Source organism: Ciconia boyciana, chromosome 16, assembly GCF_034638445.1.
Source record: "Ciconia boyciana chromosome 16, ASM3463844v1, whole genome shotgun sequence".
Taxonomy (NCBI): domain Eukaryota; kingdom Metazoa; phylum Chordata; class Aves; order Ciconiiformes; family Ciconiidae; genus Ciconia; species Ciconia boyciana.
Genome location: NC_132949.1, coordinates 3,235,746 through 3,248,192, shown reverse-complemented (window position 1 = coordinate 3,248,192; position 12,447 = coordinate 3,235,746). Strand labels below are relative to the sequence as shown.

At 50.6% G+C, this 12,447-nt stretch overlaps 1 protein-coding gene across 1 annotated transcript in view; it reads left to right on the top strand.

Annotated features, from left to right (window-relative positions):
• Positions 1 to 10,226: 10,226 nt before the first annotated feature.
• The window catches only part of ARSG (arylsulfatase G), a 40,753-nt gene continuing 38,532 nt past the window's right edge, over positions 10,227 to 12,447 (top strand). Inside the window, exon 1 of the mRNA XM_072881296.1 lies at positions 10,227 to 10,912. The gene's annotated coding sequence lies outside the window, so the exon portion shown is untranslated. The remainder of the gene's footprint in view (positions 10,913 to 12,447) is intronic.

Sequence of the window (12,447 nt, the reverse complement as noted above, 5' to 3'; positions counted from 1 at the left end):
ATCCAGCATCAGGTCACACCTTGGATGGCTTTTAGCCACGTTGCAGGGACTGTCCTGTGTTCTCTCTGTTACGTTGCCTGCAGCCTGGAAGACAGTCAACTTCTCTTACGAAGAAGAAAGCCACCCCTTTATCAGATTCAAAGGGGAAGCAGTAATGGAAAAAAAAAAAAAAGGGGGCATGTATTTTAACATTAACCCTCCCCCAGACGGCCTTCTGCGCTGATTGAGAGAATGAATGACTGTTTCCATGTTGACCATATAGCATGCAAACGATGTTTGTGGGATGACACCAACTGTGAATAATTTATCTCCAGCAACTCACCACATCAGGCTGTTATGGCAGTAAGCACTTCCACAATTAGTAGGTGTGATCACCAGCCCTGACGTGAGGTTCAACTCTGAGTGCTCTGCGTACCCACAGCCTTTGCCTGGGAGTTGTTCTTTGTTTTCAGCTTTTATAGAAAGAAAAGGCCATAGCTATAAACGATACAGATCTTCATGTAGTTGCCTAGGCATAATATTTTGCACTTTTTCTGTATGAGCTGGATTCTCGTATATTAATCCAAAGTCTAACGGTGGGAGCAGCTGTGAATTGATGACCGTTTCCTGCTGTAGCCTCCATTTTCCCTGAAGAAAAAGGAAGCAAACAAAAAAAACTTCAGTGAAACCAGCATTTTCAAAGAGTTTTTAACATTAGGATTTGCAGGGGAGCAAGTTGAGCAAGGCTTCAGCAGCAACAGCCTTCTTACATCATGTCTGGCATTTGCTAAAAATTGTCTAGAATTAAGGGGAAAACTTCCTCTTTTATTCACGCGGATGACCCAGGCAGACTCTCCTTCCCTCTCTCAAGCTACTCCCACAGGCAGTAGCCTGGCTGCACGCAGGGGCGGGGACCGCATCTCCCATCTCGGTGCACATCTCATTTCTGCTGGATGTTTTGATTCCTTATCTTCGAGTCATCTGCAGCTTATTTACTGAATGCGGGCGCAAGGACTTACTCTGCCACGGTGTGTTTCACAGGCCAGAGCGGGGCTCGCTCTCTGACCTTGCAGGAGCTTCTCTTAGGAGCAATAGTGAGCGAGAATCCCTGAGCCCACAAAGCTGATGGGGGAAGTTGCACTCCAGCAGGAACAAACGTCTTGCCCCTCATTTTCAAGCGTGCATAGAAACACAAGGGAAGAAAGCAGAGAAAAGAAATCCAATACTACCTAAAGTTAGGCACAAATAAAACACTGTTGCAGAACCTTGTGGGACTTGGCCTATCTGGACCCTTCTTATTAATTTAATCTAGTAATTACAAAACTTTAGGAGAAAAGGGGATGTGATGCAGCCCATGCCCAGCGAAGAGACAGGCGTCAGATCTGGTGCGGGGCAGGCGTGCTCGGGCTGGCGGCGGTGCTGTACTGCACCGGGAGCGTGCAGAGCGATGGCACCAACCGCTCAGGGAATTCCTGCTTGATGTAAAGCTGTGATGCCCTTTATAAAACCACAGTCCAACCACCCTCAGCATTACTCGTCATATCGTCTGCTGTGCTCCGCAAGCCTGGCTGCTGCCTGGGAAGGGGATGCCAGCCTGACACGACTCCGCCAGCTCCGCAGCCAAAGCCACACCAGCTCTCCTTCCTCCTCTGCTCCCGATGTCTCTTCCTGCCGATGGCATTACATCTCTGCTCACAGCAGGAAACCTTTCTGCTGTTCCTTCTCTCACCTCTGCAATACTCAGGGAGAAATATTACTGCATATTTTTTTCCAGCATGTAGCAAATCCTAAATCCTCCTCTTGTTTCCAGTGAAGTGTTGCTTTTCATTGCACTTCTAATAAAGCAGTTCACAATATCTCTACTATCTTTTATCTGGGGATGCCACTGAGGTAAGGGAACATTTTTGCATGTACAAATGTCAGCAGCAAGTCACCGTGGCCCTTTCCTTGTCATGCCAAAGCACCGATTGACACTGTTGCAAGATTTCTTCCTTCCAAAAGGCAACCCCAATTGCCTGAACCAGTAGGATAGATACATGGAGAGTATTTAGACATTTAATATTCAAATTAATTGCCAAAAGTAGCTTCTCTCTAGGTGGCTAGCAGGGTAAGTGTTTTGGTTTTCCCTCTTCACAGCAGCAGGGATCAAATATGAAAGCATCTGGACGACAGCCAGCTGTTTTGCTGGAGCCAGGCTTTCCACTCCGTATCTCCGTACCCCATCTCATTTGCTTGCAGGAAGACAAATGTCAGTGATGATGCCAAAGTAAGGAGAGGAGAGGAAGAAACCATAGTCTGGCACCTTCGCTTACGGCCGTGGCTCTCCTGGGAGGTGGAGGTCAGTGATTCCCCGGGCAGGCGGGGAGCCTGCTGTCCCTCGGATGGGCGTCACTGCCCACATTTAGGGAACGTTTCTCGGAACTAGCAGCTTCAAGAGCCATCAACAATCAGTAGGGAGAAAAAAGCACCTCCAGAGAGCAATTCTCAGCCTGAAAGGGTGTCCCAGGTAGGTCGGGTGAGTCACTCCCAGCAGTGCCAGAAGTGACCAGCCCAGACTTGGTCTCTGCACTTTCAGACACTTCCAGTGAAATGAAACCACCTCGCCCCAGCACCTTTGTGCTGTACTTCCCTGATAAAGAAAGGCAGTATGGTGTGAGTGTGTTTGTGTAGAGCACTCTTGAGATCCTTGGGGGAAAGGTCTAGTCTATCTTCTTGCTGAGGATTATTTTCAATGCAGGGTCCTCCAGTACCTCTTCGTGGCAGGATTTCACTGGTCCCACTTCCACATTCCCTTTTGTAACAGTCACAAGTCATTGCAAATAAATGGCTCCAGATCTTGGCAACGGTGCAGGAAATAACCCCACACCTTTTACAGTTCCTTAGAAGCAAGAGAGTAACTAAATCCTCGTTTAAATTCCCACTTCCATAGCTGGAGCTCTTTGGATCACACATTTCTTTAGCATGGGCTGATTTTTTCCTCCATCTTCCGGTCAGACAGGATTTCTGTTTGTGCAGACACAAATGTCACCCCATCTTTATGGCTCACCCAGCATGGGTAAACTGCCCGGGAAGAGCTCCTAATGCAACGCTTATGAAAAATAGGCCAGAGCTGAAAATATTAGTAAGAGAAACAGCAGATTTGCAATACACAGCTAGTTTGTTTGACTTAAATGGCAAGATCACTGACTACACACAATTCTGTTTGAGCCCCGTAACGTTTTGAAGCAAGCACGCAGCGTGATGCCAGTGTTACGCCATGTATGTATCCCAAAAAGTGTGGGAAACATCTGAGCTGTCTCTGCTTCAGACCAAAGCATCGCGGAGGAGCCGTGAGGCGGAGGAGAACTGCCGTGATCTGAGCACAAGACTGGATTCCAGGAACATCTGAGCACTAAATATAGCAGCCGTGCTTGCTCAGCGGCTTCGGGTCCAGCAGATAACATCCTGCTTCGGGACAAGGCTATGGGAGAAATCATATCACCCTAAGGGGAGGTGGGAAACTCAATCCCTAGCACCACATCAGCAACACATCCTGGGAATCCGGAGATCCCTGTCTTTTTGCTGTTTTATGTCTCCTGAGAAGCGCTTGAGAGAATAATGACATTATCAGAGGAAAAAATAGAACATTAATATATGTATTTTGGAACCATGGGCTAAACTCTTCCTCAGTCTGAACATAGTATCTTCCAGCAAGCCTCACTAACGTTTGTAAAAGCTACTGAACACAAAAAGCATCACCTGAGCGTAAAATATTAGAGCTGTTGTTTGTTTGCTTGTTTTATAAAAACACCGAAGAACTATTAGATGTGTTGGGGAAATGCTGCTTCTGGCAGGGGAATAGAGAGGACACACCTATACAAACCAGTAAGCCCAGGAATACCTCCTGCTATAATGTTTCATAGAAAAAATGTCTCCTGGTTGCCTGCATGGAGGCAGGCAATCCCCCGAAGGGTTTCAACTCCACGATGAGAGCGTGGTCACGGTGCCTCGTCACTCACAACACTTTTTTCCCCTGTTTTGGCAAGTTCTACACAAATTCTCCTCCAGATAGGGCGATGCTCTAATTACAAAGACCACAAAGGTCTCCTTCGCTTGCTGCTGCTTTCATGCAGGTCTTTTAAAACTTTTAAGTTAGCAACTTTTAAATTAGCTGTATTAATAAAATATTATCCGTCTCTCTCATGCACACATTTTAAATTAATAATTGCAATCCTATTGTAAATACACACTGGAAAAAAACAAATCAGCAAAAAATGCAGCATGCAAGTCCTGGCGCACGCACTTGCCTGGTATTTGATCAGCTCTTTGGGGGATGTGGAGCTCCTTTCTGAACTGAAAGCTGAACCACAGCTTGGTGTCATGGTTTTGTCCCATGCTGATGGTTTTTTCAGTGCTGCGGGTTGCAGGTAACATTGTGTTTGTGTGGTTTTAGCCTCATGTGTTGCCTTGCTTGGATGTGATGGCGATAAGCAAAGCCCTTATTCTGTGGCAATAGAAGATACCCAGCACTACAGTAGTTATTGCAAACATCTGTATTGCTGTTATGCATTATTTTGGACCACTGCTGTGTAGTTCTGTTTTCCTTTATTTATTGGTTAAGATGACGAATATCAATGCAACAAATTCTTGGAATTATAAGGAATTGCAAAAGGTTACATGTGTAGTGGGGGCATGTTTTAAATGCCATTTAGCAGCAAGTACATGTATTTTTCTCCTGAGAAATGGATAGAAATTTGAAATTCATTAAAAACTGAAATAAATGGGAATATTACAGCTCCGAGGAAGAACCATGAAGTGAGTCGGTTGACGTAACCGATGAACAGAGGGGACTTGAGGCTCTTTGTTGCTCATCAGAGTGGAGATGTCCGATAGAAGACGGTTCCCGGTGCCTCGTGCTGCAGAGAGGGGCTGTGAGCGTGGTTTAACCCTCCCTGTCTCACCAGCCCCAATCCCAGCTCCAGCAGCTGTTGGATTCTGTAATTTTTATTCACATCAGTTGTTCCCTTGCAGCCGGCAGGATGATCCAAAAGCCGCGGGCTCCTGCTTCAGGAGCTGGTTGAATCACTCTGTTACAGCTGCAAAGTCCGAGCTCTGCCAGCCGTCAAGGCTGAGGAATGAACTCCCCACATTAATGCAATGGTCAGCTGGAGGTTTTGCCTTTTGTCAAGCATAATTATATAGAATTTAGGTTCTAGCTTCAACAGTGAAGATCAAACTCTTGTCAAGCCTGTTTAAGACAAATTTTCTTTGGGTATAGTAATAAAATCTACTGTTTGGGCATTTTTACTGGTGATTTTTATCTGATGTGGTCTACTAGGAATTTTGCTGAGCCCACTTAGTGTCCATAGGGCTGGGAAGATTTTTCCCACTAGCAGTCAACAACAGATTCAAGCATTTAAGTTTCTTACTCTTCTTTCTGCTTTTGTAAAGTAATATTTCAATGATCTATGAACCAGAAAAAAACCATCTGGGCTGGTTTGTCCTGAGGCCCAAGTCTGCAAAGAGAGCTTGGTCTTGAAAGTCTTTCTTTGGAATATGATTGTGTCTGAATGCTCAGGCTGTCCAGCTCAGTAATGTGCATTTACGTATGTAAAACAATCCTGTCTGTTCACAGCTTTTCTGTATATTGCTGCTTGTTTCCTGAAAACAGCCTTTTCATTGGTGGTTTGTTTTTTTTTTCAGAGGACCTCTTGAAATATCTAAAGAAGAAAAAGCCCAGAGATGCTTTTGGTACTGTGGGAATAACCCTGATGAGTCTTGGAATTTCACCATTGGACAAGCTTCTTTGACAAAAGAAGCGCCACTTTTAAGTGTCGAAAACTAAAATGACTTTCAAAATATGAACAATCAGCTCAATAATAGGAAAAACGCCAAATCACGCTTGCTGTTGAAGTGTGGTGGAAGGCGAGCAGGGGTGCTCAGTGCCTAGTGGTTTGCTCTATGCAATTTTTAGAAGACTGATGAATTCCCTACTCATTAAGTTCTAGATCATTTGGAAAAGGCAGGGACATGGGAAGTATCGATTCACTGCGCTGCTTAGGCAGCTTTTCCTTTGCCAAGTTTCCCAAGCAGATAAATGAAGGAGGGGAATTCCTAACAAATGCCGGCTGCCCTGACGCTTGCAAGCGAACTTTTCTATTGTAGCGGAAAAAAAGTGTACTGGATCGTTTTTACATACTGAAAATTGTCGTTACATGTGAATGACTGGATACAAGATACTCTTTTGCTGTAGACTGAAGGCAAAGGGTGTGAAAAGATAGTAGGGGAAAGAGAGCCAGGCCCTAAGCGACCTCATGCCACGTTCAGAGTTTGCCTCCTGGTCGCAGCAGGATTCTCTGATGCCTGAACCCTGCTAGACATAAATACGCCCTTCGGTCCTGCCCTCACAAAACAACGGCTGTGTTCATTAAAGCTGTCATGTATTAGACTTTCCTAAAGACATCATGCTTAAAAAGATTTGCGCAGTGGCAGGGCGACAGCGCAGGCTCAGCTAGGAGGATACGTGGGCATGGACAGTAGCAACCCCGCAGCGACTTCAGTGAGAAATAAAGTTTTAAAAAGTGGCAAAGCAAGGATGAGAGCGGAGGCTGGAGTTCATGCTGCCCGTGTGAGCTTTAGCATCCCCGCTGCAGCCTGTCTTGAAGCTCATCTTTTTCGTCCCGTGGCTCACGTGCCTCCGCTCCCCAGCGGGTCCTCTGCGTTTCGGCAGAGGGTCGGGCCCTTGAGCCCGCGCTGGCTCCCTCGGCTCTTGCAGGTCGCTGGCATCTCCCCGGAGCCGCCCGCAGTACGTCACGGGGGAGCAACGCGTGGGGAAGCACCGGCTCAGGCGTGCACGGGGGCTGTGACACCCACGAGTGGGAAACTCTCATCCCACCAGTGTTCCAGCTGCTGTAACCGGAACGGCTGGTAGTTGACCCTCGGGGGCGTGCGGAAGAGGGCGTCATGGGCCTGGCTTAATGCCGCTCGGCAGCCCTGAGTCGCGGGTGCCCCCGTCCGCCGTGGGCCCTGTCCCGAGTGGCCGGGCGGGACGGGCGCAGCCCCGCGGGGGGCCGGCAGGGGGCGCGCGCGGCCCGCGCAGCCCGGGCGGTGCGGGGTGGGGGGGGCCCACGCGCGGGGCGGGGGGAGCCCCCCCGGAGCCCCCCCCCCCCGGAGCCCCCCGGAGGCTCTGCCCGCCGGGCAGCGCTTTGGGAGCCCCCTCGCAGCCCTCCCGGGGCGGCCGGAGCTGCGGCTGCGGCGGGGCTGGCGGGGGCGGCGGGCACCTTCCCCCGGGCTGCTCCGGCCGGGTTCGGCTGCGCTGCGCCGGCGGCCTCCGGAGCGCTGCTTCTCAGGCCCTGCCAGGTGAGAGCCCGGAGCCCGTCCTGCGGCGGTCGGTGTACAGGAGCGGAGGGGGATGAGGAGACGTAGGTGGGAACGATTTGCCTAACGCAGGCTCTTTGTCAGACCCTGACTCGGGAGATCGGGCAGATTTTTGGTCTCCGTCGGTGCCCGCGGCTGCGGGGCCTGCTGCAGGGCTCCAGCCACCTGCAGGAATCGGACAGACGTCCCCTGGCCCTCTGCCCAATTTCTCTGCGCAAGCTGCGGGCTGCCGTGGGCTCGGACGTTATAGAAAGATGTGGGGTACAGAGACTGGGCGCTCACGCAAGCTGGCACCCAACCTTTTCTCTTCTCCCCTTCTGCAGCGCTGCCGCTGCGCTGTCGGCACCCGCCGCAGAGCCCTCCCGCTGCTCACCCCTCCGCAGGGCATCGCTGCCCACCCCGCCTGGCAGGGCAGAGCCCGGCAGAGTTGGTCCCGGTGGCACAGGAGAGCTGGAAGAGCCCGGACCTGCGGCACGTGTGCCAGCACCACCAGCCAGCTGCTTCCCAGCAGAGTCACCCACTGCCCTGCGGAAACCAGTGCGCGCGAATGTTCGCAGCACATCTTCAAAGCTATAGCATCACCCGTTCCCGAGGCCTCCTGGAGCCAAGGGTGTCCGGGAGCAGCGTGTTATCATCGGAATGCTCTGGGCAGATTTCTGGCCACCCTTCTCCCTGGGAACCTTGTGCCCGGCTGGCTGTGTGCCTGTCCCGTGGCGGGGCAGACCCGCGGGGCCCCGGGAGCAGGTACCTGGCCCCTGCCTGCATGAGCTCTGCCTGGGAACCATCATCTCACACTGGAGACTGGATTACAACATCGGTGGTGCGCATCAGTCAGCCTCGTTTTTAACTTCCTCGCAGGATGAATTTCACAACCCCTACGTTAGTTTGTGTTTCAGCTGTTGCTGTAGATACTGTAGCTTCTGTCTGTGTGTGTTTTCTTGTTTTTCTCATCCGTCTACGGTCTTACAGACGTAAAAACTGAAGGAGCACATAACTTCAGGGTTTCCAAAGGAAACTGTGGTCTGAGACATGCAAAGAAATGTCAGTGGTAGAGAGTTATACTTGTGGTTAGTAACTGTTTATTTGTTTTGCTAAATAGAAGCAGGTGTTACAGAAGAGTCAGGGTATTTGGGCAAAGAGGCAGAAGGGTTGCGTTGCTCACACGAGTTGGGGGTTGAAAACCTTCTAGCCGGTATTAACCCTATTGTTTTTAAATACAAGCAGCAGAATGCAGTGGAGAGAGAGAATGATTTTGCTTTAGGCTTTTAGCATTAAGATTAAAATCTTTCAACTTTCTTGTTTCATTTTCATTTAATGTGTTACATCTTGAAGGCCTTACTGTCAAGGAATGCGTGAAGACGATGGCGAAACAGTGGCAGGAACCCAAAGGTGTTCACCAAAACCCCTACAAGTGTTCAAGGAGAGCCGCAAGCGGTTATTAAAATGCCTTGATGTGCTGCAGGACTAAAGCATATAAGCAGAGTGTATAGCATATGCAGAACAGCTCATGTATTTAAAGGGTTATTCTGTCATGTACTATGGACTATTTTAAAATTTACTGTGTGACAAGAAACTACCAGTGCACTAAAAATTCTTCACTGAAAAGCTAATGTTTGTATCATCTCTTGGCTGACACTGGTTGCTAGCGTGATGCTACAGTATCTGGTCTCTGCTGATGCCACGTGTATCCAGAATGTTTGTCTTCATCACCCTTCAACACTTCTTTTCTAAATAGGGTCTGGGGTGTGCTGTGTCCCACACAGCTGCAGGCGCCTTGTGCTGTTTAATTCTTTGTGTTTTATAAGACTCTAATAATAAAATTGCAGGAATGAGAGTCCCTATGTGGAAGTAAAAGGGTGTTTGCAGGTGAAAGGGGCAGCTCAGCTGGGTGTCGGGGCACTGGCCCTACTCAGCACGCGATGCGTGCTGTCCCGAAAGAGAATCTCCAAGTACCAGGATCTGTCCATAGCGTGGGTTGCAAGGAGAGGAGCAGAAGTCCCGTTGCATCTACGAGTTCGCATGAAGATCAAGGGAAGATGCCTTGAACTTTAATCCAGGTTATTTACATAGTTCCTCTTTTTTTTTTTTTAATCAGGTTCACAGATCTAATTGGCGCTTTGTGCAAGAGGTTTAATTTCCTGTGTCAGGATGTTATTTTTAATTACTGTGACCAGGATTTGGTTAGGCTTCCGTTTTTCTTTACATCACCCAGGTAGGATGCTTCCTCCTCTGTGCTGGTAAATTGACTCCCTCGTACCAGGGCCCCAAATCAGGCTGACCCGGGAGAGTTCCCACTGGGCACAATTTTCAGGATTAATTTTTGCTCTCTGCTTCACAAATCTGCTTTTGTGCTCCCTTCCTGGTCATACACACTGTGAGCAATTAATTTCTCTAAAGTGTGTGAATTATCTGCTATTAAAAGTACACACCACAGTGCATCTATATATATTTTAAAAATTATTCTTTTGAAATAGAATCACTTATACATTCTGATATTTATTGCTGTTGTTTCCTTGCTTATTAAAATTGAATTTGACATAAATACATAGTTTATGTCCAGGTATCACTTCACACACTGTTAGTTGACCAGTTTGGCCCTCTCTGCTGCGCTGAAGGTGCTTTTTCCCAAGAAGAAATCCAACACGTAGGTCAGGCTGCAAGATCAGTGCCTAGTCCTTGAAGACAAACGCTGAGGTTGAAATACTTGTCTCATTCGAAGCTGTGCGAAAGAGATTGAATAAAAATCTTTGAGATGTGAAGACACCAGTGTAGATCTGGGAAGGACAGGGCTTGTCGCAATGAAAACATTTTACGCACTAAAGCTGGAACATGGGTTTGTATTTAAGTATTTGGGTGATCTATTTGCATCAGGATTTGCTCTAGCTGCTGTTGAGGGAGCGGGTTTCCACCTTCTCTTTTCTGAGTGCTCTTGATTGCGATGTTGGAAGAAGCTGTGAAGGGCCCTGACTCCTCACCGGGGGAGGCAGGAGGAGAACAGCCAGCAGAAGGGCAAAGAAACAGAAAATCTGCCTTTGTGCCTGCAGACTCCTTTCCAGGTACGGTTTATTTAATGTATTTTTCCTCTGGCAGAGCATGGGGAATTGCACAAGTTACCGAAGGAGGGGAAGTCTTGCCAGGCCGGCGGGGTTTCTGTGCAGGCGAGGGTGGACACGAGCGTTGCTGAAGGTGCGGTTCGGGGTTTTCAGGCGAGGTCAGAGACGAAACCCCCGGCTGGATTATGTGCAGCCCATGTGTGAGCAGCAAAGGGCCGTGTTTTGCGAGCAGCAAGGGAACGACTGACTGTGTGTCTGCCGTGCAAGGGCTTGCTGGAGGTCGGGGAGCAGGTTCCTCCGGTGGTACCGAGCAGATGGGGGTGGGATGTGCCCCCTCTCCTGCCCGCTCTCGCCCATGGGGGATCGCTGGGGGGCCCTTTGCTGCGGGGCGGTGGCGTGGCCGCCTCGCCCGGACTCGCCAGCCCGCGCTCCTCCCCTCGGCGTGGACGTGGACGGGGAGGAGCGGGGCTCCCGTGGTCACGCCGCGGCGGGGAGGACTAAAACATGGCAGGCAGCTCTGCACCGTGAGTGCACTGGCTTTTGCTTTGGGCTTTTCTGACTGTGTCTGGGGGGGCCCTGGCTTCGCGCTGGCTTTCCCTGGCAGTGCCGAACTGCCTGGTGTCCTTTGCTCGGTGGGCCCAGTTGGCAGGAGCCCGTCCCAGCGGCACGGGAGGCCTGCGGCACCCGATAGCGAGGCGCGGGGGCAAGGCTGTGCATGGCTGATGCCGATAAGCTGTTGTTGCTGCAGCCCAGGGTGTGTGAGGGAGGAAGATACAGGCGCACGGGGTGCCTGGTGGCTGTTACTTGGTACGGTGAGGGCGAACTCGGAGCTCACACCGGAGGCCTGGGGCTGCAGCAGGAGGAGGGGACGGGAGTGATTTAACGGCGGGCAGGGAGCCCTGGGGTGTGCGGGAAGGAGCTGGCTTTTCTGGGGGTTCAGCCCCAAGCAGGGCCCGGGCTGTTCCTCCACGTGTGTTTTCCAGTTTCACGTCTCTTGGCGTGCACGTTGCAATATTCGGCAAAGGCTGGCTTGTCCCCCAGCGCTGCTGTCGGCGGAGCAGCAGAGGCATGTCCTGTCCTGCATCCGCAGGGATGCCTCCAGCCCCGCGGCGAGGCTGGCATCTGGTGCCGGGATGCGGAGGGCACCCTGCCCCACTCTTCCTTCTCTCTGTGCAAACCAGAACCTGCTTTCACACCTGGTACGGGCTCTCTAGGAAAATGCAATGGGGGAATGTCAAGGTGTAGTAATTGCCGTGCCAGCTCCTGCCTGCAGATGCTGAATCTCGAGTAGAAGTGGCTGTGCGTGTCGAGGTGTCCTCAAATCCCCGCTGTGCTCCGGCTGCCAGGGCCAGCTCCGGTCAGGACACACAGCCACTGTGTGGTCACGGCCGGCAGAGAGAGGCAGGGACACAGACCTGCGAGGGGAAGGATGTGGGTAACTTTGGTCAAGTGCTGTGCCCGGGAGCAGATATAAAGGCTTCAGCAGCAGGTTTATCCGAATGGAAGTGTCAGAATCCGACCTTGTCACGTATATCCTTCAGGCAATCTGTGCGTCCGTCACTGCGTTATTTAGTCATTCATTTACAGTCAGTTTATACCCTCTGTAGCAAACCTTCCCTACCATCACGCACGGTGTGGAGGTGCAGCGGGGACCACGTGTACGGGCTGCTGAGCTGGGGGTTAGGGCACTGCGAGGGGAGCTGACCCTGCTCGCTCAGTGCCCAGGGCGGAGGTTAGGAGGATGCTGGGCTTGAGCATCACCCTGGTACTGTGCATGGGCAGCGGTGCACAGCTGCCCTGTGCCCTCCATGCCCACCTTCAGTCCTTGAACCCCAGGTGTAACTTCACAAATGGCCTTCGCTCTTCACTGGTGATTTTGGGTCTTTGTCTCATTTTGCAACTTAAAAAAAACCCAACAAACCCAGCCGTATCAACAGCAAAATGCAAAAGCCTTGATGTGCTTGAAGTGCTTAAAATGCCTAATTTTGATAACTTCCCATAGCACAAGCGCAAGCTGGTGGAGATTAAAGTGAATTAGCGGAGCAGAGAGGCAGGACGG